At 40.8% G+C, this 26580-nt stretch overlaps 1 protein-coding gene across 4 annotated transcripts in view; it reads left to right on the top strand.

Moving 5' to 3' along the window:
* Positions 1 to 26580, top strand: part of BOC (BOC cell adhesion associated, oncogene regulated) — a 244718-nt gene that overhangs the window by 4372 nt on the left and 213766 nt on the right. The gene's annotated exons all lie outside the window — the stretch shown is intronic.

Genomic DNA, 26580 nt, shown 5'->3' on the forward strand with positions numbered 1-26580 from the left:
TGAGCATGTGATCCAAATGACAACAAGTAAAGATGGGGAAAATATTAGAAGTTATCAATTCATTCCGTGATTATTCCCCTAAGGGCTCTATTATTTAGGCTAATATTAGGGACTCTAGCACACATATGTATCTATGTATATGTGTATATATGTGTATATTTATAAATATATTTATTGAGAAATATATATAATTTTTATTTGCTTATATGTGTATATATGTCTGTGTGCAAATATATGTGTGTAAGTGTGTATATATACATACATGTATATATGAGAGAGAGAGAGTCTTTTTTTCTGGCATCATGACCCATGACTCCTAAATACTCCCTGTCTACTTTCACAAAACAGGAACATTCTTCTGTGGTACCACCTTTCCATTCTGGAAAATCAATGTCAACACAACACCAGCCTCCAATCTACTGACCGCATTCAAATTTCTCCAATTGTCCCATCATCTCTTTTTCCTCATTCCTCTCCAGGAACACCCATTCATTATCTCATTGTTCTCCTTCGGTGTGGAACATTTCCTCCTTCCTCCCCTGGCTGTGTGTCCTTGACAGTCTTAAAGAAGCATTGACTTTTCACTCACTAGGATGACCCTCAACTTGAATCAGTCAGATGTTTCTCCGACTCAAGCCTTGCCTTCTCGGCGCACACTAGGAGAAATGATGCTGCACCACATTAGGAGGCTATGTTATACCAGTCTGTCCCACTGCTGGTGATGTTAGTCTTGATCCTCTGGCCAAATTTGGGTCTGCCAAGTTCCCCACTGTGAAGTCACCATTTTTTCTTTGTACTTAATTAGTATTTTGTGGGGAGATATTCGAATATTACACCAATATACTATTCATCAAACCTTCACATTTTACAGTTGGAATTCTACTGTAAGGAAGAACTTCTCTTTCATTTGTTTACTTATACACTCATTTATTAGTATCAGGTGAAGTTATGGATTCTTATTTTATTCATTGAGTTTCAATCCAATATTTCCATCATTTATTTTGATGCTGTAGTTGTCCTAGACTTGGCCAGTGCAGACTCCTTCAAGCTGACTTCTTTATCCTATTGACATGTCCCTATCATTCTTTGGGAATTTCTTTACTTTCTGTCACAAAAAGATGATTCAGGCTCATCTTGTTCTTTCCTTACCCTAGCCTTACAATTACCCATTCCTCTAAGGCATCCTGGCTCCTTTTAGTGCAGGAGGTATTTAAAAGCCAAAATCTGGGGATTTGGTGTGCTCATTGCTACATGTATCTATAACTTTTCTATATCTATGTATATATATGTATTTGAAAATTCATAAGTTCATACTGGTACTTCCAACTTCAATCCAACGCCTCAGTATCTTTTTAGTTTTCCCAGTTTACGTGTTTGAAAATCTTGTGAAAGTGAAAAGATGGTGAAAAATGTGGATCTGACTCTCCTCAATATACTTGTCTATTGATACTTGCTCAGCCAACTAATTTATTTGCTGAAGGTAACCAATCCCCAACCTTCCAGCTGCCTTCTCTACCTGTCACCTCTGCATCTTCCTCACTTTTTAAAAAATTGAAGTATAGTTGATTTACAGTATTGTGTTAGTTTCAGGTGTTCAGCATAGTGATTTTTTTTTGCAGATTATATTCCATTATAGGTTATTACAAGATATTGGGTGTAATTCCATGTGCCATACAGTAAATCTTTGGTGCTTATCTATTTTATGTATAATAGTTTGTATCTGTTAATCCTATACTCCTGATTTGTCCCTCCTCCCTCTTTGGTAACTAAGTTTGTTTTCTGTGTCTGTGAATCTATCTGTTTTATATCTAGATTCATTTGTATTAATTTTTAGATTTCACATATAAGTGATATCATATGGTATTTGTCTTTCTCTCTGACTTATTTCACTGAGCGTAGTATTCTGTAGGTCCATGCATGTTGCTGCAGATGGCAATATTTCATTCTTTTTAATGGCTGAGTAATAGTCCACTGTATATACATATACCGCATCTTCTTAAGTCAGTCAGCCATTGGTGGGCACTTGGGTCGCTTCCATGTCTGGCTATTGTAAACAGTACTGCTGTGAACATCGGGGTGCATGTATCTTTTCGAATGAGACTTCTTGTTTTTTTCTGGATATATACCCAGGAGTGGACTTCCTGGATCATATGGTAATACTATTTCTGGTTCCTTAAGGAAACTCCATACTGTTTTTCATAGCAGTTTCACCAATTTACATTCCAAACAACAGTGTCCAAGGGTTCCCTTTTCTCCACACCCTCTCCAACATTTATTATTTGTAGACTTTTTGATGATAGCCATTCTGACCGGTGTGAGATGATACCTCATTGTGGTTTTGATTTGCATTTCTCTAATAATTAGTGATATTGAGCATCTTTTCATGTGCCTGTATATCTGTATCTGTATATACCTGTATATCTTCTTTGGAAAAATGTCTGTTTAGGTCCTCTGCCCAGTTTTTGTATCAGGTTGTTTGTTTTTTGATATTGAGTTGTGTGCACTGTTTGTGTATTTTCATGTTAACCCCTTGTCCATCACATCATTTGCAAATATTTTCTCGCATTCTGTACGTTGTCTTTTTGTTTTGTTGATGGTTTCTTTTGCTGTGCGGAAGCTTTTAATCTTGATTAGATCCCATTTGTTTATTTTTGCTTTTCTTTCTTTTGCCTTGAGAGACTGATCTAAGAAAATATTGCTATGATTTGTGTCAAAGAATGTTTTGCTTATGTTCTCTTCTAGGAGTTTTATGGTGTCATGTCTTGCATTTAGAGTTTATTTTTGTATATGGTGGGAGGGAATGTTCTAATCTCACTGATTTACATGTAGCTGTCCAGCTTTCCCAGCACCACTTTTGAAGAGACTGTCTTTTCTCCATTGTATATTCTTGCCTCCTTTGTCATAGATTAACTGACCATAGCTGCGTGGGTTTATTTCTTGGTTCTCTATTCTGTTCTATTGATCTATGTATCTGTTTTTGTGCCAATACCATGCTGTTTTGATTACTGTAGCTTTGTAGTATAGTCTAAAGTCTGGAAGAGTTATACCCAGCTTCGTTCTTTTTTCTCAGGATTGCTTTGGCAATTCTGGGTGTTTTGTGGATCCATATAATTTTTAAGATTATTTGTTCTAGTTCTGTGAAAAATGTCATGGGTATTTTTATAGGGATTGCACTAAATCTGTAGATTGCTTTAGGTAGTATGGCCATTTTAACAACATCAAGTCTTTCAATCCAAGAGCATGAGATATCTTTCCATTTCTTTGCTATCAGGATGATGGTAGCCTCATAGAATGAATTTGTGAGTGTTCCCTCCTCTTCAGTTTTTTGGAGTAGTTTGAGAAGGATAGGTGTAAGTTTTTTGTATGTTTGGTAGAATTCCCCAGTGAAGCCATCCAGTCCTGGACTTTTGTTTGATGTTTTTCTTTAATTATTATTATTACAGATTCCATTCCACTTCTAATGATAAGTCTGTTCAAATTGTCTGTTTTTCTTGACTCAGTCTTTGCAGGCTGTATGTTTCTAGAAATTTGTCCATTTCTTCCAGATTGTCCAATTTGTAGTATCCTCTTAACGATTTTTTGTTTTCCTGTGGTATCAGTTGTTATTTCTCCTCTTTCATTTCTTACTTTGTTTATTTGAATCCTCTCTCTTCCTCTTGGTGAGCCTGGCTAGAGGTTTGTCAGTTTTGTTTATCTCTAAAAAACAACAGCTCTTGATTTTATTGATCTTTTGAATTATTTGTTTGATCTCTATTTTATTTATTTCCTCTCTGATCTTTATTTTTTCCTTTCTTCTTCTGTCTTTGGGCCTTGTTTGTTCTTTTTCTAATTCATTTAGTGGTAGATTAGGTTGTTCATTTGAGATTTTTCTTATTTCCTGAAGAAGGCCTGTATCTCTATGAACTTCCCTCATAGAACTGCTTTTGCTGTGTCCCATAGATTTTGTAAAGTTGTGTTTTCATTTTTGTTTGTCTCAGGGTATTTTCTGATCTCTTTGATCTTAATGTTGACCCATTGGTTTTGTAGTAGCACGTTGTTTAGTCTCCATGTGTTTGTTCCATTTTTCCTTCTATAATTGACTTCTAGTTTTATACTGGTGTGGTCAGAAAAAATGTTTGATATAATTTCTGTACTTTCAAATTTGTTGAGGCTTGTTTTGTGACCTAGTATGTGGTCTATCCCAGAGAATATTCCATGTATTCTGCTCTTTTTGGATGTAGTGTCCTGCAGATAAAAATTAAATCCAACTGTTCTATTGTATAATTTAGCATTTCTGTTGCTCAACTGATTTTCTTTCTGGATGATTGGTCCATTGATGTCAGTGGAGTGTTAAAGTCTCCTACTGTTACTGTATTATTGTCAAGTTCTCCCTTTAGGTCTGTTAGTATCTGCTTTATATATTTCAGTGCTCCTATATTGAGTGCATATATGTTAATGAGTGTAATATCCTCTTTTTGTATTGATCCCTCTGTCATTGTATAATGCCCTTCTTTGTCTTTCTTTATGGCCTTTGTTTTAAAGTCTATTTTGTCTGATATGAGTATTGCTACCCCTGCTTTCTTGTCATTTCCATTTGCATGAAATATCTTTTTCCATCCCCTAACTTTCAATCTATATGTGTCTTTTTTGCCCTGAAGTGACTCTCTTGTAGGCAGCATATTGCAGGTTCTTGTTTTTTTATCCAGTCAGCCACTCTTTGTCTGTTGATCAGAGCATTTCGTTTTTTGACATTTAGAGTAATTATTAATAGATATATACTTATTGCCATTTTAATCCTTCTTTTCTAGTTGTTTTTGTAGTTCTTATTTGTTCTTTTCTTCTTTTTATTTTTCCTTTTGTGGTCTGATGATTCTCTTTTGTAGTATGCTTGAGTTTCTTTCTTTCTGGTTTTTGTGAATCTATTATGTTTTTGATTTGTGGTTGCCATGGAGTTCATAGCTGTTGATCCATAACTATATCTGTTTGATTTAAACTGATAGTCATTCAAGTTCAAACACATTGTCAGAGATCTACATTTTTATGCTTCCCTCCCCCATATTTTGTGATTTTGATATCCTATTTTAAAGCTTCATGCTTATCCTTTTACTGTTAATTGTAGTTATAATTGCTTTTACAGTTTTTTAAATCACTTTTTCATCTACATACTGACTTATTTAAGTGACCTTCAATTCTTACTATATATTTGCCTTTCCTGTTGTGATTTTACCTTTCCTATAGATTTGTGCTTCTTTTCTATTTAGAGAAGACCCTTTAATATTTCTTGTAGGGTAGATTTTGTATTGCTGAATTCTTTTAGTTTTTGCTTATCTGAGAAATTCTTTATCTCTCCTTATATTCTAAATGATAATCTTGCTGAGTAGAGTACCTAGGTTGCAGGTTTTTCCTTTTCAGGACTTTGAATATATATCATGCCACTCCCTTTTGGTCTGCAAAGTTTCTGTAGTAAAATTGGCTAATAGCCTTATGGGGGTTCCCTTGTAAATGACTCTTTGTTTTTCTCTTGCTGTCTTGAGGATCCTCTTTATCTTTAACTTTTGCCATTTTAATTATAATATGTCTTAGTGTGGGTCTGTTTGAGTTTATCTTGTTTGGGTCCTTCTGTCCTTCCCATATGTGGATATCTGTTTCCTTCTTTAGGTTTGGGAAGCTTTGGGCCATAATTTCTTCAAATACATTTTAGATCCCTTTCTCTCTTCACCTTCTGGGACCCCTATTATGCATAGGTTGGCACACTTTATATTATCCCATAGGTCTCATATGTTGCTTTCATTTTTCTTTTTCATTTGTCTTTCTGTCTGCTGTTCTGATTGGGAATTTCCATTGTTCTATCTTCCAGATCACTTAGTTGTTTTTCTGTGTCATTTAGTCAGCTATTTATTGCTTCTAGATTGCTTTCTACCTTAGAAATTGAATTACCTATTTTTGATTGGTTCATCTATATAGTTTCTAGTTCCTTGTTACAGTAATCTGCATTTATATTGATAATCTTTCTTAATTCAGTTGGCATTTTTATTACCACCTTTTTGACCTCAGGATCTCGTAGACAGGTGAGCTCTATTTCATTATTTGTTCTTTCAGGGGATTTCTCTTGCTCTTTTAATCAGAACCAGTTCTTCTGCCTTTTAATTTTCTTTAATTTTCTCTGTCTCTGAATTTAGGAGAAACAACTGTCTATTGTGGTTTTGAAGGCGTATTTTTATGTGGGAGAATCCCCATGTTGACTGTGTGTGTCCAGTGTCTTTGTTGTGAGGTCTGGTTTTGATATGGACACCAGCCATATCTTCTCTCCTCAGGGTATGCTGGCTGTTATCACCTTGATAGGGGATTTGGTTGGCGTTGGGAGACATAAAGCCAGTGCAGGGTGTGAGGCGGGACTTCCTCTCTGCTCCTTGGCAGTCACTGCCCTGTCAGGGGTGGGGTGTGGTCCCCAGTTGTAGGAGTAGAAGCCCTGAGGGTCAAGCTCGATCAAGTTCTATTCCCCTCGAGTGTATGCCCTGCCCCTCGGTGGGGAGTGCTGAAGGAAGTGAGGCCCATGTGCTCACAGAGGACTAATGTGTCACCTGTGTAGGCACCCAGAGCTCTGCTCAGACATAGCCCAAGGTCACATCCCTTCCCTTGTTGTGCTGGTCCTAGATCTAGTGCAAGTCTGTGATGAGGAGTGGGTACAGCCAGAGCATTCGCTGGACTGGGGCTGGGGGTTGGAGCATTGTGCCTGCAGGAATTGAGGTGACTGTGCTGCTGCCAGAGATCTGGGCTGCCTCTGTAGCAGTCTTCTCCTGAGACCTGTCTGCCCCCAATCCAGCACTAAGCTGCAACGTGGAGTGCGTGGGGATGGAGCCCTCTCACTCAGCTGGGAGGAGAACTGCAAGTCCTCTCATGGTGCCACTCCAGCACGTGCTGGCAGTGGCTGCCACCACCTCACCTGGATCATACCTCAGGCCCGCCCCCCCACCCCCGGACTATCTCTGTGTAGCTAGACTGAGTCTTTTTTTTTTTTTTTTTTTAGTAGATCTTTATTGGAGTATAATTGCTTCACAATACTGTGTTAGTTTCTGTTGTACAACAAAGTGAATCTGGGAGGGAGAAGCTGGGGCAAAGTGAGAGTAGACCAAGTCTTTTCCCATGGCCTGGTTGGCCCTGATCTCCCACCAGGCTATGGCATGGAGTGAGCAGGGCCAGGGTGTTCACCCCATTCGGATTGGGGAGTGCAGCAAGGCTACAGCCACCAGTGCAAGGCTCTTTCCGCCCTGACTGTCAGCAAGCCAACTGTGTGCATTCCCCATGAGTAGAGTATAGGCTTCTCCAGATATTCTGTATGTCCCAGCAGTCCTTCCAGGAGCCAGAGGGTCTCTGGTGGGTGAGGTGGTGGCAGCCGTTGCACGTGAGTATAGCCAGTGGATGCACAGTTTTGTCTTAAGCGCATCTCTGCCAGCACACCTCAGCTTTGGCCTGTGATGTCTGCTCTTGGCTGATCCAACCTTGGACCATCACTCAGCCACTTCATCGCCTTCTTTATTTAATCATTGCCATATAGCCTGGTAGGAATCACAAACCCAACACTAAACTGCACAAGCCAGAACTGCCAGGGTAGAGCAATATTAACCCACCTGAGCCAAAGTTATTGCCCTTTCTCCAGCTCCACACTAATGAAGAAACGTGTCAAATATTTATTCTGGAAGAGAAATTGAAATCAAGTGATTAGAAAAGGAGGATGAATGACTGCATTCTGATATTGCCTTTCCTGGCTTTTGATGTTGCTAGAGAAAGCAAGGAAACCTTATTTGTGCTGTTAATTTTCATACTTTCATGCTTACATTATGGCTGAAAGGAAAGTCAGGTTTGGCTCCAGAGGAAACATCTCTGCCTAGAAAAGGAACATTTTGTCCCAGAGCCACAACTGACATGGCCCTGCAAAGCAAGCTTACACAACAAAATTAGGGAAAAAGTTAAACAAGAGAATAACTAAAAAGAGAAAGAACCCAACAGAGGAGGTTCCTTAATTTATTAAACCTTTGTGAAGTCAGTATCTGACTGCTAATAATAGATTGGTCTCTAAAATCTTCCTCTGACCTGATGGTCAATTCCCAGAGATCACCATGAATGGCATTTTGAGAAGGAAACCTTGAGTAAATCACAGACTGACATGGACCACAAGAAAACTCCAGTGTGAGACGGAATTCATGCTGCATAAAGTTTAGCTCTAGGAGCACCTTCTCCTTTCAAAGATGCTAATATGGAAGGTTAAAGTTGATTATATTTTCATGGGTATGTATGTGTGCATTAAAAAATCAAAGCAACAGAATCAAGGTGCCAGCAGACTTGGTGTCTGGTGAGGGGCTCCTTCCCGGTTCATAGGTGGCTGGCCATCTTCTCACTGTGTCCTCACATGACAGGAAAGGGTGAGAGAACTTTCTGGGGTCTCTTTTATAAGGGCACTAATCCCAATCATGAGGGATCCACCCTTATAACCCAGTTACCTCCCAAGGATTCCACCTCCAAATACTATCATATTGGGGATTAGGTTTTAACGTGGCTCCTGTTAAGCCAGCCTCCAGAAGAGGGCAAAGCAATATGGTGTCTTGGGGAGGCTCCTGTTGAGAGCAGGACTTGAGTAAAGGGGAGGAAAGAAACATCTGTGTTTTTTCCTAGCCAGTCTTAATCATTATCCCCACCTCATTCCTAACCAGAGTCATCCCATCAGCCTACTCAGTTTCTAGGGAGAGGCAGAGAGGAACACAAACAAAGAAAAGGAGAGAGTAGAAAAGATGCTGAAGCATACAATTCATTGACTTTTAGAGGTGGAAAAGGCCTTGAAGATTACTCAATCCAACCCCTCACTGAGAGTCGTGGAAATAGAGCCAAAGAGGTAAAATGACACTAAGGTCATACAGTTAGCAAGTGACACAGCCAGGGCTGGAACCACATCTCATCCACTACCCCTACTATGTGCCAGGTACTGTGATGGTTTCTAATCCTTGCTTTTCATACTGCTACTTCCAGTGTAACTTACTCACAAGTAGGGGGAAGCAGAGTGGAATTAAAGGAAGAACTGAGACTCATTAATTCCTCCCTCCCAGCCAGCACATTGAACATGTAATGTTTCAGGAAGAACTGGGTTTATTAATTCCAACCACGTACAGCCTGCCAACTTAGAAAAGGGATGTGTGCTTGAAGAGCTGGTAATGAAGGTTCTGTGTATGTACCATCTGGTGTAATTGGGAAAAAGGCATCTTTTGTCCTAAATTGAGTTCCAAGTCACAATTTCTTAAATCACAACTTTTACTCCATAGGAAACTACCAAAAATGAGGTGGTGATTTCAATTCTTTCCAGATGGAAAAAGGTTGATGTCAGCCTGAGCATTGCCTCTACTAGTGTCATTTATTCTGCCTGGCATAACTGGGCATCTGTGGTAGAGGCATCAGAGTTGGAATGAGTCCCTGAGACCAAACAGACCTCTCTAGAGCTATTTCATACCTGTTAGGATTGCACACCTCAGACCTGGGGAGAGAAACTTGTGCAGTGGCTACATCAGCTGAACATTCTCAAGACACAGAAGATTTGGTTCTGCACTTGCCGTCCAACCCTTGTCATCAGCATTAAACTCACATTATATTTTAAGAAGAGAGGTTCTTATTAAGTTAGCCTAAATAAAGCCTTTGTGAGAGAACAATTCCGTGCTGGTCCCCAGAGCGGTGGATAGAAGGTATAGCTTGATTGATCCTCTGCCTCTCTGATTGCACTGATTATTCCAACAGAAGTAATAAAAGAATCAGTCCACCGTTGGCAAGGACTTTTCGTAGCAAGAAGATTACAGAGGTTTTCTTTAAAGGGTCATTTTGGGGACTAGACTAGGAGAAGATGAATTATATCAGATCAATCTCAAAATTCTTACTTTCTGCCTAATAATCATACTACTGAGATGACTTAAAAGACTAACTCATCAACCACAGATATATCCACTGAACAGATGGTGATCCCTGCATAGCTGGGAATAAAGTGGAACTGTAGAGACATGGAGCAAAGCAAAACTGACCACTCATTCATGCTACTCTGAGAACAGCGATCCATCTAAATGAGATGCACTGCTACATTATATGTGATCTTCATAACAATTCTGCTGGGTTATAGGGTGACCAACCATCCCAGTTTGCCCAGGACTGAAAGGGTTCCTGGGATGCAGAGTTTTAGTTTTAAAACCAGGATAGTCTCAGATGAACCAGAAAGGTCTGGTAACACCATTAAACCCCAGTTCCACCTATCCCCTAAATCACGAATTATGAAGCTGAGACTCCAAGAAATTAAGAAACTTGCTCAAGATCACAAACTATTTGATGGCAGAACCTGAATTGGTATCCCAGCCTGACTTCAAAGACAGGACCTTCCTTTCAGTAGCCTTTAAGGGGATTTATATTTGTTGACAGAGAAAGATGTGAAAATATTAAAGAGCTGGATGTTTCCTTGTAGCTCTCCATGTTGGAGGCCTATTTAACAAGACAACAGGCTTAAAAACCAGGTTTGGATGAGAAAGAAGATTTCCTGAATTTCTTTGGAAGCATGAAAAACTCAGATGATAGCGTATCTCCCATATTTTATAGAAGATACAGTTTCTGATTATGAAGACTAGGTCATGAATAGGATAACCATGCAGTCCATGTATCCCTTTAAGTATCAAATATTTTCATTGAACTATGTTGAAATTATAGATATATTTATTTTCATATATACTTCATATATTTTCATTTGCTATATATAAATATATATGTGTGTATATATATATATATATATATATATATATATACATCCCTTCTTAACCAGAGCCTGTTGAACGTAATTCTCTGTGTTCTGAACATCAAATTATGACTATTAAATATGGTTTAATGTAGTAGCCTAGTTCCTGTATCAATTGGATATGTCTACAGATTAGTCAAGGGTGAGGTTCTGTCTCAAAGAATAATTCTATAGCTAGGCACTGGAATGAGCTAAATGTCCCCCTAATTCTTTAGGTTCAGGTCAACAATTCAAGACTATGTCTATTCTATGGCTACTTCATGTCAGGCACTGTGCCAGGGGCTGGGTACAGAGGAGTAATAAGACCTGAAAGAGCTCTCAGTCCACATGAACGTTCTTTTATGAGACAGAGGGTGGGAAGGAGTCCTGGGAGCCTTTCCTTCCACAGTCAGTTTGTCCTCTACCTCGTCCAACTGGAATTGTGACCAATTGTCTTTTCCAAGATTCTTTTTCATTGCTCTGTTTTTCTTGGAGGAAAAGTCTTTGTGGCAGCAGCAGCAGCAAGTCTTTCGATGTGTTGAGTGCTTATGCTAATCAGTAATCTGGCACCAGTTTACTGATTCTTTTGCCTGATTATTATTTATAGAGTGTGGTAAGTACACATGGCATTTTGCAAAGCACAGAACTCTGAGAATGAAACCCCAGCCTCAAGGCGTTGACTGTCTGATTTAGATATAAACAAAACACTGAATAAACAGACATCTAGTTGAGTTGATGTGGCTGGAAAGGAGGAAAAACCTGGGAGATCAAGAAAAAAAGTGAGGTTTATGGAGGGACGTGAAGGAGGAAAAGGTAGCATGAAAATGTGAGCCATTTCAAGAAGCATCTAAGCAAGATTACCAAACCAAGGAGTTAAAAAGGAAACAAAAGGAGCATTGAGGACAGAGTCCCAGGAGAAAGGACTCACTGAGATTCCCTGGGTGCCTCTTTTGGCTGGAGAGATGAGAGGCAGAGATGTCCGGGTGAAGAAAACTTTAATGATCCTGACAAAGGTGACAAGGTCATGGACTAGTGTTTAGTATTCAGAGACAAAGAGAAAAAGATGGCAATCGAAAGTGTGAGAAGACTTGGAGGGAGTCTCAATGAGAAAAGAGAGGAAAAGAAATGGAGAGTTCAGAAGATGAGCTTTCAACGTGGGTTGAGGGAGCTGGCCAATTCCATTAACTGGGCCATCTACACCTGATCTTAACTTTTTAGGTCCAGAAATTTCCTCTTATTAATTCACCCGGAGATGATCCTACTCTCAGTATCTTACTCGAATTAATGAAATTCACAAAAGGTTGTTAACATGAATTTAGGTGTATTGATTCTGAGTGGATGATATAGGTTGATACTAACTGGGTAGAAAAAAATAAACCACCCAAGGAGTAAGCATAAGAGGGATGGAATGGCTATATTAATATCAAATAAAATAGACTTCAAGACAAAGTATTTCCAGGGATAAAGAGAGACATTTCATAATGATAAAGGAGTCTATCCTACTGGAAGACATAAAATAAGAAGTGGAAACATACAAAGCAAAAATGGATGGAATCAAAGGCACAAATAGACAAGTCCACAGTCACGGCTGGAGATTTTAACACAATTGATAGAACTAATTTCTATTTCCTTTCTCAGCAATTGCTGGAACTAGACAAAAAGTTAGTAAAGACATAGATGATTTGGACAACACTACTGACCCCCTTGAGTGAATTAATATTTTCGAACACTTCACCCAGCATCTAGAGAACACACACGTTCTTTTCAAAAACAGGTGATAGCTCTTACCTCAAAGCTTGTACAGGTTACCTGAATAAATTTTGCCCACAATGTGGCAGAGCATTTCAGTGTCATTCAAATCTCAGGTCCCTGCATCCAAAGAGATTACAGTTTACTTTACATTTGTTACAGTCTTTCTGTTTTTCCGGTAGTAGTTCTAGGTTCCGTAGTAAGACCTGAGAAATACTATACTCTATCAAACCTACAAATTTTCTTTGAGGGTGAATTATTTTCAGAGACTGTATTGCTAACGTTAATTTCTTCAGTGTGAACAGAAAATTCATTCCCTGGCACCAGGGTGAAACATCTGTGCTTGAGCCCTAGAAGACCTGGGTTCTTGTCACTCCGCACCACCTCCCCAGACACACACACACACACACACACAGCTTCCTAGCTGTTGACTTTGGACACATGACCTCTTTAAGCCTGACTGAGTTTCCTTACCTGTAAAACTCTTAGGACTGCAGTGAAGTTCAGCTGATAGGCTGTATGTAGCTTTTTTATAAACTACGAAGTACTATCCAAATATCATGGAGCCATATTTTCTTTTTGCTAATAATAGTTGGTGTACCTCTTCTCCCAAGAAAGGGAAATTGGGGCAGGTATTCTGCTTCTGCCTTCGAATACATGTGAGTCCTGCCTAGTGTGAGCAGAAGTTGTATGATGAGAGAATAAAGTCAAGGTTGCAGGGTTTATTTGGAAGTAAAACCTGTGAGAACATTAGATTTCATATCACAGGAAAGATTATAAAAGGTGTAATGGGCAGCTTTTTAAGTTTGCCCAAGGAGACAAGAGGAAAGCTTGGGTATGAAAATAAGAATAAGCCGTTGGAAATTTTGTTGAAGGACCTGTTGGATGACATTGGTCTTACAGAAAGGTGGGTGGATTTCAGCCTAGGAATGAAGAATTCTAGACCTTAGTCTACCATGGAGTTTCTGAGTAACCTTGCACTAGAGATTTAACTTCTCCAAACCGGTTTCTCCATCTGAGAGCTGAGGATAATAATTTAGGCCACCTACAACTGTCCTGAGGCTTGATTAATGTTTGCAAAATGCTTTGAGCTATTTGGCAGAACAAGGGTTCTAAGAATACAACATATTATTTAGAAAAGTGAAAGAACATGATGAGAGAACACTTGGGACATCTCCCTCTCCGTAGCCTTTTCATGAGATTCCTCTTTTTGTCTTATAAGGAAAGGAAACCAAGTTGGGAAATGACTAAACCCACAGGCTAATCTCTTCCTTTAATGTTCTCTGGACACACGCTCTTCTGCTGAAGGAGCACATTGGAATGTTGTCGTTTGGATTTCCTCATAAGTATAAATGCATTCTTTCCTAGAAATACGACAGTGAAGTTTTGCAAGTTGCTGGCTGTGGGCCCAGCAGTCAGATGTTCTTGATCCCCTGCTTTACCTTGGGCTTTGTGCAAATCAAGTGCTGTTCAACTTCCTTTCCTCATATGTACAAGTGGAATAAAAACGCCCCTCTCTGGGAGGTCAAGTGAAAATTAATTAGCTGTGTTTTCTTTAAGTTCCTCTCCATTGATATTTCAGCACTCTCTGTGTCATTAATTGGAACAACGCTTTCAGACATTACTTCTATCCTGTGACCACAAAGTTCTCAGTGGAAATGGATATGAAGGAATCTGGGAAGTTTACTAATCACTACAGTTTGGGGATTCTGGTGAAATTTCCTAAGCTTTACATTTTAAAAAGGCACAAGAGACTCTTGCTAGATCTGTTAGACACTTTCAGCTGAGTGTTAGATTAAAAACACCAAAATTGTTTTTATTTCTTTTCTCTCTCTTTTCCTCTTTCTTTCTTTGTTGATATCTCTTTCTGAATCTCTCTGGGTTTCACTCTTTCTCACTCTCTCTGTTTCTCTCTCTCATTTCCCTAAATTTTAGGGAACTTGTGAAAATGAAAGTTCAGCTGAGTGTTTTAACAAAGTTAGCCGTCTCACAGCCTTGCTGGGAAATAAAGCGCTTTTAAATACGAGTGTCCTCAAATTCATTAGCATCCTCCTCCCCTTACCTCTTTCACATTGGGTCACTAACAAGTTACAATGTTTTTCTCTCTCCTCTCCATTCGCCCTTGTTTTGGGGTTTTGTTCTCTTCTTCCTCATTTCTGCCTTGCTTGCTCATCTTAGAAGGCTGGGTTGCCCTGCTGCCACCACTGTCATCAGTCCCCAGCAGACAGAAAGGCTAAAGTGTCAAAAGATGCCTTGGTTGCCTCTGACAAAAGTGCAGATCAGCTCTGAAAAGGAATAAATATGATAGGGGGCACAATAATAACAGTGTGCACTTGTTAACTACAAAAATCCAGCAGGAGCTGGGGGCAGGGAGGGAGGGAACCGTGGAGAATAGAAGCTGCCTCGGCAGGAGCCCCCCGGGGAAGGAGTGGAGGGGGTCCTCCAGCAGCAACCATCAATTCTATGGTGTGGTTTTGTTTTGTTTTGTGAGGTCTGAACTGAGGCTCAGCTGATGGGGCAGGGGGGTGGCGAGAGGGTGAATAAGGGATTTTACCCAAACCAGTGACTCTGAATGGAGGTCTTGGGTTCCGTTGAGGGGGCCTTGGCAGTGGGAGCTTGAAAAGAGGGTCTCTTTGGGTTGTTGTTGGGGGGGGTTAGGTGGAGGCTGGGGGGACATTTTGAGGTGGAGGGGTAGGGGGAAGGGGGAAAATAGCACAATAATGGGAAAAAGGAGGCCAGCTTCTGAGCTCTCATTTCTGACAATGAGTCCCATGTGGTTCTCTTTATCTCGGCCATTCAGGAGTCAATAGGGAGAGCTTTTTCATTTTCAACTCTGAGTGTACAGCCACCTCCATGCCCCATCTCTCTGACACACACACACACACACACACACACACACACACACCCCTAAAAGTGCGGGACACAGAGCAAGACATTAGAAATGTCTGAAAAGCTATTTCCTCAGCTGCAGATTTGCTGCATTTTCTGTCCGCCCGCTGGAACTGCACATATGGGACGGACACTCAGCTCACAGCCATCCCCACCACTGTTCTGCCCCTGTTCTTCCGGTGTCACCACGCTCAGCCTCTAATCCCTCTTTTCTCTGTTGTGCACCCCTTCTCTCCTCCCGTGGATTCCTCAGTCTTTGACTCTTTAAAAAGACATAAGTCATATGATGACAGGTAAAGCAGAGCTCCGTGATGGAGTGATGGTTACTTTTAACAAAATAAGCGAAAACAAGATGGGAGCAAACTCAAGCCTGAACTCTAGACTGTTTTAGTGTGTAGAAAACAACAGACAACAAACAACAACATTGTTTTTGATGGTGGACTTCTGTGAAATGTTAAGTCCCCAACTAGACAGATCCCTGTCAATTTGTTCCTATGTCTATCACTGAGGCAACCGCAGCCTCTGAAGTTAGCCTGCTAGAAAATAATTCATCTAGTTTTCAAAGAATATCGTAACGGATTCTCGTGGGATATGGGAGTCTGAATAGGTACAACATTCTTAGTCAGGCATGGAGGCTTGAAAAAATATAGGTTCCAGGCCTCAAGATTCTGATTCAGTAGCTCTGAAAGGGGCTCAGGGTTTGTGAGTTTGTGTGTGTGTGTGTGTGTGTGTGTGTGTGTGTGTGTGTGTATGTGTGTGTGTGTGTTGGATCAGAGAGGCATTAGTCAAATAATAGTCACCAGAGGGCTTCCCTGGTGGCGCAGTGATTGAGAGTCCGCCTGCCGATGAAGGGGACACGGGTTCGCGCCCGGTCCGGGAAGATCCCATATGCCGCGGAGCGGCTGGGCCCGTGAGCCATGGCCACTGAGCCTGGGCGTCCGGAGCCTGTGCTCCGCAACGGGAGAGGCCACAACAGTGAGAGGCCCGCATATCGCCAAAAAAAAAAAAAAAAAAGTCACTAGACACTAAGCCAGTGCCAGGCAAATGGTTGGTTACGTGACTTATATCCATCCGACCAGGGAAAGGCTCTCTGCTACTAAGCAGTGTAGCTGAATGAAAGAAATGGGAAGGAGGAAATTATCATTTTCATTACCAAACAATGAAGATAAGGGGAAGGAGTAATTGAAGATGACAGTAACATCACACAATTGCTCAGTGCCACACAGTTCCTCCAAGAATTAGAAGGGGCATTGAGACTCAGTTGTCTCAAGCTACTTGCCCAAGGTCACACAACTGGTAAGTGGCAGAGCCAGAATGCCTCCCCAGGCTTGAATGATCTAGACAGCATGCTCTGAAGTGGGAGGAGACCCCAGGAGTGGGATGGGAGTGATGGAGTGCTGGAAAGTAGACTTCCACACAGCTCACAGGAATGCTCCTAAGGGTTGGTCATGCACTCAGTGGCTGTGAGCTGTGAAGTGGCTCCTGGCTACTGCCTTCTCATCAAGGGCTCCATGATGACTGTCCTTAACAATACTGTATTGTATATTTGAAAGTTGCTGGGAGAATAGATCTTAGAAGTTCTCATCATGAGGGAAAAAATTATAACTACGGGGAGTGATGGATGTTAACTAATCTTGTTGTGGAGATCATTTTGCAGCATATTTATACATATGTCAAATCATAATGTTGTATACTTTAAACTTATATAATGTTATGTGTGAATTATATCTCAGTATAACTGGGCAGAGAGGGAAGAGTAAATAATTTTCTTAAAGAACTCCAGATTTCTCACCTTTCACAAATCTCATTTCTTCCTCTTAACACAACTTGCTCTGCTGGGCAAAGTACCCCACACCAGGCGTAGAAGGAAGATGAGTATTGCTTTTAAACCTATCTCTGAGCAGGCAAATGAGTATAGCTTTCAGGTCTCTCACACATGATGAGGAAATCACAGTTACCCTTTCCTTGGCTCCATTTCCAATGTCTTGAAGGTGCAGCTGTGTGGCTTGACTGTGAATATTGGGAAGGATGTGAAAAAGGTAGGAGAGGGGCCCATTCGGCCATCTGGCCACTTCTTAACCAGCTCTCCTCCAACCAACTCTTCACGACGTTTGGAGTCCTAACTCTACCACACAATGTGGATGCGCTCGCTCACAGGGTTCAGATGTGCTTATCCCCTCCCTCTAACTACAAAGCTCCTTGAGGGCAGGAGCCCTGCCTCATACTTCTTCAGCACCCCCAACATGCCCAAGCCCAGCAGGGAGCATATGCTGCTCGGTAACGGGCCTTTGCTGGATTCCCAACAAGTGCCTTTTTGATCGGAATGCTCAGAGTGGATTTGGTCTGCCAGTTGTTTTTGCTCACCATTCTGAATCATCTTCCTCTTGTTGGCATGCTCCACTTTCTGGATCATCCCAGTTGAGGTTTTTTAACTCCATGTGGACTTGGCCAGTGACTTCAGTGCTGCCTTCAGCTCTTTACATATTCTGATGCCCACTTCGCTTTCCCCAGCCTGTTGTGTTGGTTCTACCCCCCCGAGTCAAGCCCACTGTCTTTAGGTGTGTGTCTGTGCTTACGTGGCGTATTCATAATCATCTCAACTGTTGTTTTGGGGGTTGTTTTTTTTCTAAATTAATTTATTTTATTTTTGGCTGCGTTGGGTCTCCGTTGCTGTGCACGCAGGCTTTCTCTAGTTGGGGTGAGCGGAGGCTACTCTTCGTGGTGGTGCACCGGCTTCTCATTGCAGTGGCTTCTCTTGTTGTGGAGCACGGGCTCTAGGCACGCAGGCTTCAGTAGTTGCAGCCCGCGGGCTCAGCAGTTGTGGCTCTCGGGCTCTAGAGCGCGGGCTCAGCAGTTGTGGCGCACAGGCTTAGTTGCTCTACAGCATGTGGGGTCTTCCCGGACCCGGGCTCGAACCTGTGTCCTCTGCATTGGCAGGCGGATTCTTAACCACTGTACCACCAGGGAAGCCCCTCAACTGTTGTTTAGCAATGCTTCTTGTTCACCTGTTGCCAATTTCTTAATACAATGGACAGTCCGAACCTTCTCCATTCTTCCACTTTACCTCCAGACCCAGAGCTTGAAAACAATCCCACATGCTACTTTATTGAGGTAGTGGGGCCTCCAGGAGCCTGAGTATTCCATCTCTGTAGCCCTCTTCTTCCAGATATGTGGAGGCAGGTTTGTTTGGGGTTGTTTTTTGGTTTTGGTGGGTATTTGTAGGGCTCACCCCTTTAACAATGGGCCTTTCTCCTTCAGGTCTTTGCCTCCCTCAAATTCCTGTCCCTCTACAGTTTTTAGATATCATCAAATTTGTCTCCTTTTTTTCCCTTCTCCTTAATCAATAAAGATAGATATATATATATTATATATATGTCACCACTATAATAAATTAAAAGACAACAAAAGCACTTGCCCTTACGTTCCCCTTCAGTTTCCATCCTATTTTTCCTTTTATCTAAAGGATAAATTCTAACTTTGTTATGACTTGGTCACTCAATCTTTTGTCATCTGGTTTCCTCCCTTTCACTCTGTGTTGTTCATACTGGGAAAGGCAACAGTAACCTTGAAGAGTCTTTCCTTGACCTCATTGTGCTGGGTTCTCTGCTGCATTTGATGCTGTGGCCACGCCCTCTTCCTTTCACTTCTTTAATACTATGTGTGCCTCTGTTTCTTGTACTACTGCTATTTCTTCATCCAGGCCACACATGTGGACATTTCCTAAGATTCAGTCTCTGCATGTTTTTCCTTGGTGATGTCTTTCACTTACAAGCCTCCACTTATTACCACGTCTCAGTAGGGTCATACTGTCACACTTCCAATTGTCTATTGGATTTTTCTACTTGTCCATCTTACTATTACTTAAAATATCTCAGATTGAATTTATTTTTCCTCCTAAACTGTTCATTTTCTGTTCTACTAACTTCAAGCCTCAAGGTCACTGCCTTTCTGCCAACTATACTATCCCATCAGTCGTTAAAGTCTATGACTCCTTTAGATGAACCCTCAATCCTATCTATTCAGTTCCCTTCACCACCATCCTAATTCTGGCCCTTATCCCTGACACTTGGACTATGGAAATTAATCTATTAAAATACTTTTAAAAGTATTTTTAATCTGTTAAAATGTATTTTTTGTACTCACACATCCTGTGGTTCCATATAATTTACAGAATCAAGTCCAACCTTAGCCTAACATTCAAGACCGTTCTTAATTCAGTCTCAGCTCTGTGTTCCCAATGTTTCTCCCTCTACCATATTTCTCATAAACAAATACATCACTCCAGCAAGCTGTTCTGCTCGTAAGCTCCCAAACACTTTACGTTCTCTTATATCCACACAATTGCTTTGTCCTTCCTGAGGCACTCATCCTTCTTATTCCCATCTCTCCTGGCCTAACCTTCCTTCAAATTCCAATGCAAATCCTGCTTTTCAGAAAACCTTCCTTGCCCATCTCAATCTAAATCTCTTCTTTCCTTAAACTCCCTTGAACTCTCATAAACTCCTGGAAGGTTATGAAATTATATAAAATTACATTTTAGGGGCTTCCCTGGTGGCGCAGTGGTTGAGAGTCCGCCTGCCGACGCAGGGGACACGGGTTCGTGCCCCAGTCCGGGATGATCCCACATGCCGCGGAGCGGCTGGGCCCGTGAGCCATGGCCGCTGAGCCTGCGCGTCCGGAGCCTGTGCTCCGCAACGGGAGAGGCCACAGAAGTGAGAGGCCCGCGTACCACAAAAAAAAAAAAAAAAAAAAAAAAATTACATTTTAGGTTTAAAATCTTGCTTAATTTCTTATTATCTTCCTAACTAGATTGTCTGCTCAACTTGGATATGGACCCCGAACTGACACCCAACTCAGACGTAGGAAATACTAGCTGTTCTCTTCTGAGTTTCTGTGGCTTTATAAATATAAGTTGCCTCTGTAAATTAAGTTCCAAGCCTGTGTGTTTATGAGAGCAGACATCTTCAACAGGATTAACTACGTGCTGGCGTGGATATTTTGTTGTGCTTCTTCTCAAACAAAATCTTATTGATTGGCTACCAGTGGAACTCTATGTACCTTACCCTATCCTTTCTTTTTGCCTTTCTTAGCAGGTGGGAAAGAAGCAAGGTAGAGAGCAAGTCATATTCTCTTTCAAGTAGCCTCATTTTTCATACAATGGCTAATTTCTTTCTTTATGCTAAAGTAAGTCCATGGTTTAAAGCAAAAAAAAAAAAAAAAAAAGGAAGGGAGGAAAAAAGAAAGAAATTTTGTAATAGAATCTGATTTAAGTATGTTTTAAAAAAAATGGAAATTTATACCAGACAAACAGCTTTAGTATATCTAGATCATGAGTTAAGCACCACCTACACTCATTTACCAAAAAGGAAAGATGTGAGAATCATAGATATAAATACATCTTTTTTCCTTATGTGAGGAATCAAAATCTTTACTAATGAGACTTTGCTACTTTAATTCAGGTTAGAGTCAGTCCATCTTCACAAAGCTGTCTCCATTTCTTGCCAAGTTGGTGAAGTAATGTCTTGTGACTGACTCAGTGTATCAGTAGACCAGCAATAAAGGCATCACCTGAGAGCTTCTGAGAAATGCAGAATCTCAGGACACCCCTCAGAATCAGCATCTTCACAAGATTGCCAATTGATTCACATTCACATTAATTAAAGTTTGAAAAGCACTGAAGTAAAGCAGATTTGATGATTAGACAGCCTTGGAAATTCATCTCAGGTGGCATGAATGGGATGCTTGTTTCTGTAGGAATCTTAAAGCAAATATGTGGGTGTTGATGAATTGACAATATAAGATACCCTCATCTTGCAGACCAGAGTCCTGAATAATGCTCAAGGCTGCAAGAGCCCTGAAAGAAATGCCTGCAGCCTTCCTCTTGGGCTCAGGAAATCCCTCCAAGATTTACAGTCCACCCTCCAGCCCTCACTCATTTCTGTCACTTTGCTCTCTTCCTGAACCTTCCCTCTCTGCCTTTCTACAGATGCCTGCTTTAGACAGGCTGGCAGCGAGTTCCTGCTGCTGCCCTTTGAGTGCCTCTCAACACCCTGCACGAGGCCAGGCTCCAGGAGAGAAAGGGCCTGGAACTCTGTGTAACCCAGGCATAAATTGACCCAGAGAGTGTTTTTCTGTAGTATGTCATCTGCTGCTGTCTTTTCTCTGTGATCTTTCTCAAAAGCCATCTGGAGAAACGTAATTGCTCTAAGTATTGTATTTATTTCTTGTTGGGATCTGTTATTTTCCGATTAGGCTTTTCCTAAGTGTATCTTCATTTTGAATAGAAAAAAAAGACTACTGCTCATATAAAAGAGCAAAGACAGCAGACCAGGAACAGGCCAACCATTTTGGTGTGATGCTGGGTTCTCCTTAACCCTGAGAACCACCAATGACATCACTGTAAATGTTTTTTTTCACTCATGCATTCATTTTCAACAAATATTATTGAGCTCCTACTTGTGCCAGATGCTCTTCTATGGAGTGCAGGTATTTTGGTGATCAAAACAAAATCTCTTTGTCTTTCCATGACAGATATTTGGGGTGGGTAAGGAAGGAGAGAGAGAGAACAAAAATGAGTAAAACAAAACCTCTGGCCTCAAACCTCCAGAGTAAGTGGAATGATCTAGGCACAGATATGAGGAGGAAGAGGGGAAAATATGGGAAAGTAGAGGAGAGGAAGGCAAGAGGTAGAGAAAGAAGTCAGAAAGACATGGGAGTGGTAGGGGATGCCAGTCACAGCCACTGCCCAAGCCATGGCCATCACAGCTCATGGGCTCCCACCCAGGCGCTGCGGCCAGAGGGTGCATTTCTTCTTTGGAGGGAGGAGAGCTGCAGTAGGAAAAGACACTAATAAGCCAGAGGCAAAACAGGCACTTAGTAACAAGAATCCTTGTGAAGAAAGGAAGTTAGGAATCAGATTATAACAAAGATATAAGTTGGAATTTTAAAGCTCAGTAATTTTCAGAGGTTACAAGGATGCGTCAGAGCCTCCTGCCCTGAGAGTTCGCACAGCCCTGTGCAACAGTCCCACAAACACGTCAGGGTGTGAATATGGGATCCTATGTGTATATGATGTGTCTTGGGATCGTGGGGGGCACAGCGCTTGGGCAGAGGGAAAGAAAGAAGGCAAGGCCATTAAAAGCCTTGCTGAGAAAGGTATTTCTTGTGCACAGAAAAGAATCAGGCCCCTCGCTCCCTACTGAGCCCATTTCTCCAGCCTTTGCCTGAGCTGTCAGGCATGAATCCCTGTAGCATTCCGTAACTAATTGACAGTAATGGGGGCCATTGGGAGTCTAAGAATACATGGCATTGCCCGGCATGCACTGGAAAGAAGGTTGGGGGGGGCTGCCTCGGGGGCAGCTGTGGGGAAAATAAAGGCTGTCTTGTAAACTTCTTTTAATGTGAAGGTAAGAGGTAGAAAGTAGGGAGGAGCAGATTTAGACAAACTTCTGCTTTAGCCTAAAAATAAAAAATTGTAAATCCCCTATTTTATGCTCAGCTAATATTCCAGGAGACTAAGTTTGCCACAGAGAAGAAACAGATGGAATTTCAGTTAACCCCAGGGCCCCCTGTGAAATCTATATTGTACCCTCTGGATTTACAACATATTGTAATATATGACTGGAGCCTCCAGAGATTCCATCGCAAATCAACCCTCTTTATTCCAGGGGTTCAGAAAACAACTACAAAGGCCCACTTCACAATCAAAAGTGGCCAACTTTTTACAACTTCATCCTCAGAGTTGAAATCAAATTTTTAAATTTTACAACAGATCTTATTTATTTGAGCAGTCTCATGTTTTTTTGAGGGGACATTTATTTTTTCCTTCTATTAATGGTGATGTTCATGTGCTAAAACTGTTTAGCCCAAATAGAAATTTGTAAAAAATACACCATTTATCACAACTTGAGGAATGATTTGCCACAGACCCACAGTAAATTATTTCCTCAGGATTTTTACCTTTCTAGAATGTAGTTTTTAATGGTAAATATATTCAAAATAAAAATAAAAGCAGTTACCTCTGCTATGAATAGTACATGAAGGTGTAAATATTGAAATAACTTTTAAGAATTCCAAGTTGTTTTTCGAAGCCAGAACTGTTTATCAGGTACCTACAAACTTACAGCTTTGAATTTTATTTCTTTGCTTTTCTTGTATTATTGGCCTTGCCTGTCTGCATTTGTTCTTCATTTCAAAAATAATATTTGCGTAAGCATTCAGCTTTTCACACACAAAAAAAACTTTCCAAATTAGTTATGGCTTTTTGATATTAGGGATAAATTTTCAGCACATTTTTCTCAGCATGCTACTTTTCCCCAAAATTGAACATCACCTCAAATCTTTTTTTTTTTTTTTTTTTTTAACCTCAAATCTTTCATGACCTTCTGCAGAGATGAGTTTCCTCTGTGCTGTAGTGCAGACTCTTCACTCTTCACGTTGCTGCTCTGTTGTCCAGCATCGTTTTATGGAAGATTTGCCCCCAGACTCCTGGGTAATATCTTTAGGAATCCAGATAAGCAAAGACCTGTACTTTGAGAAGATGTCATTTTGGAGAGCAGAAATGTGTCTTTTTTAAAAGAAGACTAGGGGTTGAAATATGCTGAGAAAAGTCTTCCTTTCAAAGGTCACCATGAGGAACTGAGGACCAGAGGGCTGTCCTTTGAAACACTGTCTATGAGACTCAGATGCTGAGAGCTGGAAGGACTAGAAGGGATGTCATTTAGGCAGTGAAGAGACTGTGTGTCCCCACTCTTCAGTTTCATGGAAGTTAAGCAGAATTCAGTGAGGCAGTGGCAGGGACGTTCCTCTCCAGATTGTCAGGAGAGCAGAGTTCTCGAGCCAGCATCTCTTTTTCTCCACCAAAAGCACAGCCTTGGAGGAACACATCAGGGAACCCTTCTTTTTCCCTTTATCTACCAACATGTAGCTAGACCAGCAGGGGCTGTTACGTGGTGAGGACATCCAACCAAATCAAGCAGAGAGCCTTCATGTGGCACAAGAAGTCTTGTGGGAGCCACCAGGGGCACTTAAGGGACTGGTCAACCCACTCTTCCACAAGGTTTGGAACATTGGCTCCAAGGTTGGAAGAGGGTCTTTTTAATGGAATAAGCCCTTATTTCTAGTGGCATTGGTTTATCCCCTTAAACCACTCTTTAATCAGAAATATATATATATATAGTGTCCGAAACATGCCTGTTTTGGATCTTAATATCAGGCAATCAAAGTTCATTTTAATGTAATTATTAGGGTTTTATTTCCCCATCTGAACAAAAACATGGCTTTGTTATTAAACCCAGACCAAACATTCATTTAACCTGTCTCATTTCTATACTAGATATCATTTATTTTGCAAAGAGCAAATATGTGGTTACTTAAAAATAATATACCAACCAAATATTAAGAGTGATTGAGTTTCTGTTTGCTTTTTTTTACCTTTTGTGTGTATTTATCACATACGAATAATAAAAGTCAATACTGTAGTATTTGCTATGTTCCAGGCACTGTTCAAAACGCTTTATATGTATCAATTATCTAATCATCACAGTTCTCTATGAGGTACTATTATCCTCCTTTCCAAAAAGATAACATTAATGACATGAGGAGTGTTCTGAGAACATAGATGTTTCTCAGCCTTTAGAGTTTATGGCCAGGTATCAGGTTTTCTGATGGCCTGTTCATTTGCAGAGTTGAAAGTGACTTATCTTTTAAAACATAGTCAATATGGTTCTTCTTCTTCATTTGTCCTGCCCTAACTTCTCCAAGTCTGCCCTGAACTCTACACTATTTACAACGTATTTAAGACTCCCGCAATTGTGTTTGGCAATTTTACTCTTGTTCCTTCTGTTTTTATTTTTATCCTATTAATTTCCTATTCCAACACCAGCAGAAATTAAAGCAAGATAAAAGGAGAAGGAAAGGATAATATAGGAGGTGTTCTGAAATCACCTGGTTTAAACTTCACAATCAGATAACGTGGGAAATGTATTCAAATAACTCAATTGAAAAAAATATATGCTTGGTGAAACTTTTTGCTATTATTTTGCTTTTTCCTTGTGTATGCGTTTTCTGGGTTGGTTTAACTATTTTATCATCTCTTTTACTGAAAACTCAAACCATGATTGTTTTTCATCTCTTTGCTGAACCAAGGGAAGTGAGTACATTAGACCAAACAAGTTTTCTGTTAGATCTTACATACTAGTTTCTTCCAAAAGTCTTCACTGACAAGCCTTTCCCAAAGGTATCTATTCCTTTCTTTGAATTCTCTTGGCATTTAAGTATATAGACAGCACCTTACCACCAAGCTTTTGTTTATTATCTTGGCTTGGGATTGTTCTCTATTTATTTAACTGGCACACATCTTAGCCAAGGAAAACGGCTATTCTTTTTCTTTGCAGATTCTGCAGAGCCTGATTTTATAGGTCAGACAATTTGATGAGCTGAATTAGAGACAGTGCTATATATAAATGACATATTTCCCTAAGTATGATTGCTGAGCACTGAATTCATTGGGAAACTGGGCCAAGTAGACAAAGTATCACATCTAGAAGAGGAGAAATGTTGGTCTGGACTGTGCCAGATTCTGGCAGATGGAAAGATAAGCCTAGGTGAGGTCAGGAGCCCAGACAGCAGCAGAAATGGAGCTGGAATCCAGCCTGGGCCACTCTGTGATGGTGGGACCAAAGGAGGAAGACTGTCCAGAATATTGGAAGATGCTGAAGTTAGAGACCAGAAGTAAGACTGGGTTTTCTCTAAACAAAAGAAGAGACATTCTCTGTAACATTTGTAGAGAAGAGTCCAGGAGAAACATCTGCACTGAGAATGGAAAGCCAACCCATGGGATACCGGAGACAAAGATGTTCAAAGAAAAGCATTAATATGGTTGAGTGACTTGCCAGGAATGTTTGACTGGGCTGTTATGACAAAACCGATCCCAGGATCTGATTTTTGTGGTTTCAACAACTCTTTATCCATTCTCTTCAGGTTGCTCTCTTTACCATAGTATGAGTTTTGACCTTTCGTTCTCTTTATCTTTGGAAGCTCCAAAGACATCATTGTTTAAGGAGGATCAGACTGCCAGAGCAGAGTCACACCATGTGGACTGTCCTGAGCTTGCCACTGGGACCATGGCAATGACAGCCACTCAGGCCCAACAGTGTTACTATTTCAGGCTATAT

Source organism: Monodon monoceros, unplaced genomic scaffold (genome assembly GCF_005190385.1).
Source record: "Monodon monoceros isolate NGI ecotype Baffin Bay Population unplaced genomic scaffold, NGI_Narwhal_1 Super_Scaffold_11, whole genome shotgun sequence".
In the NCBI taxonomy this organism is placed as follows: Eukaryota; Metazoa; Chordata; class Mammalia; order Artiodactyla; family Monodontidae; genus Monodon; species Monodon monoceros.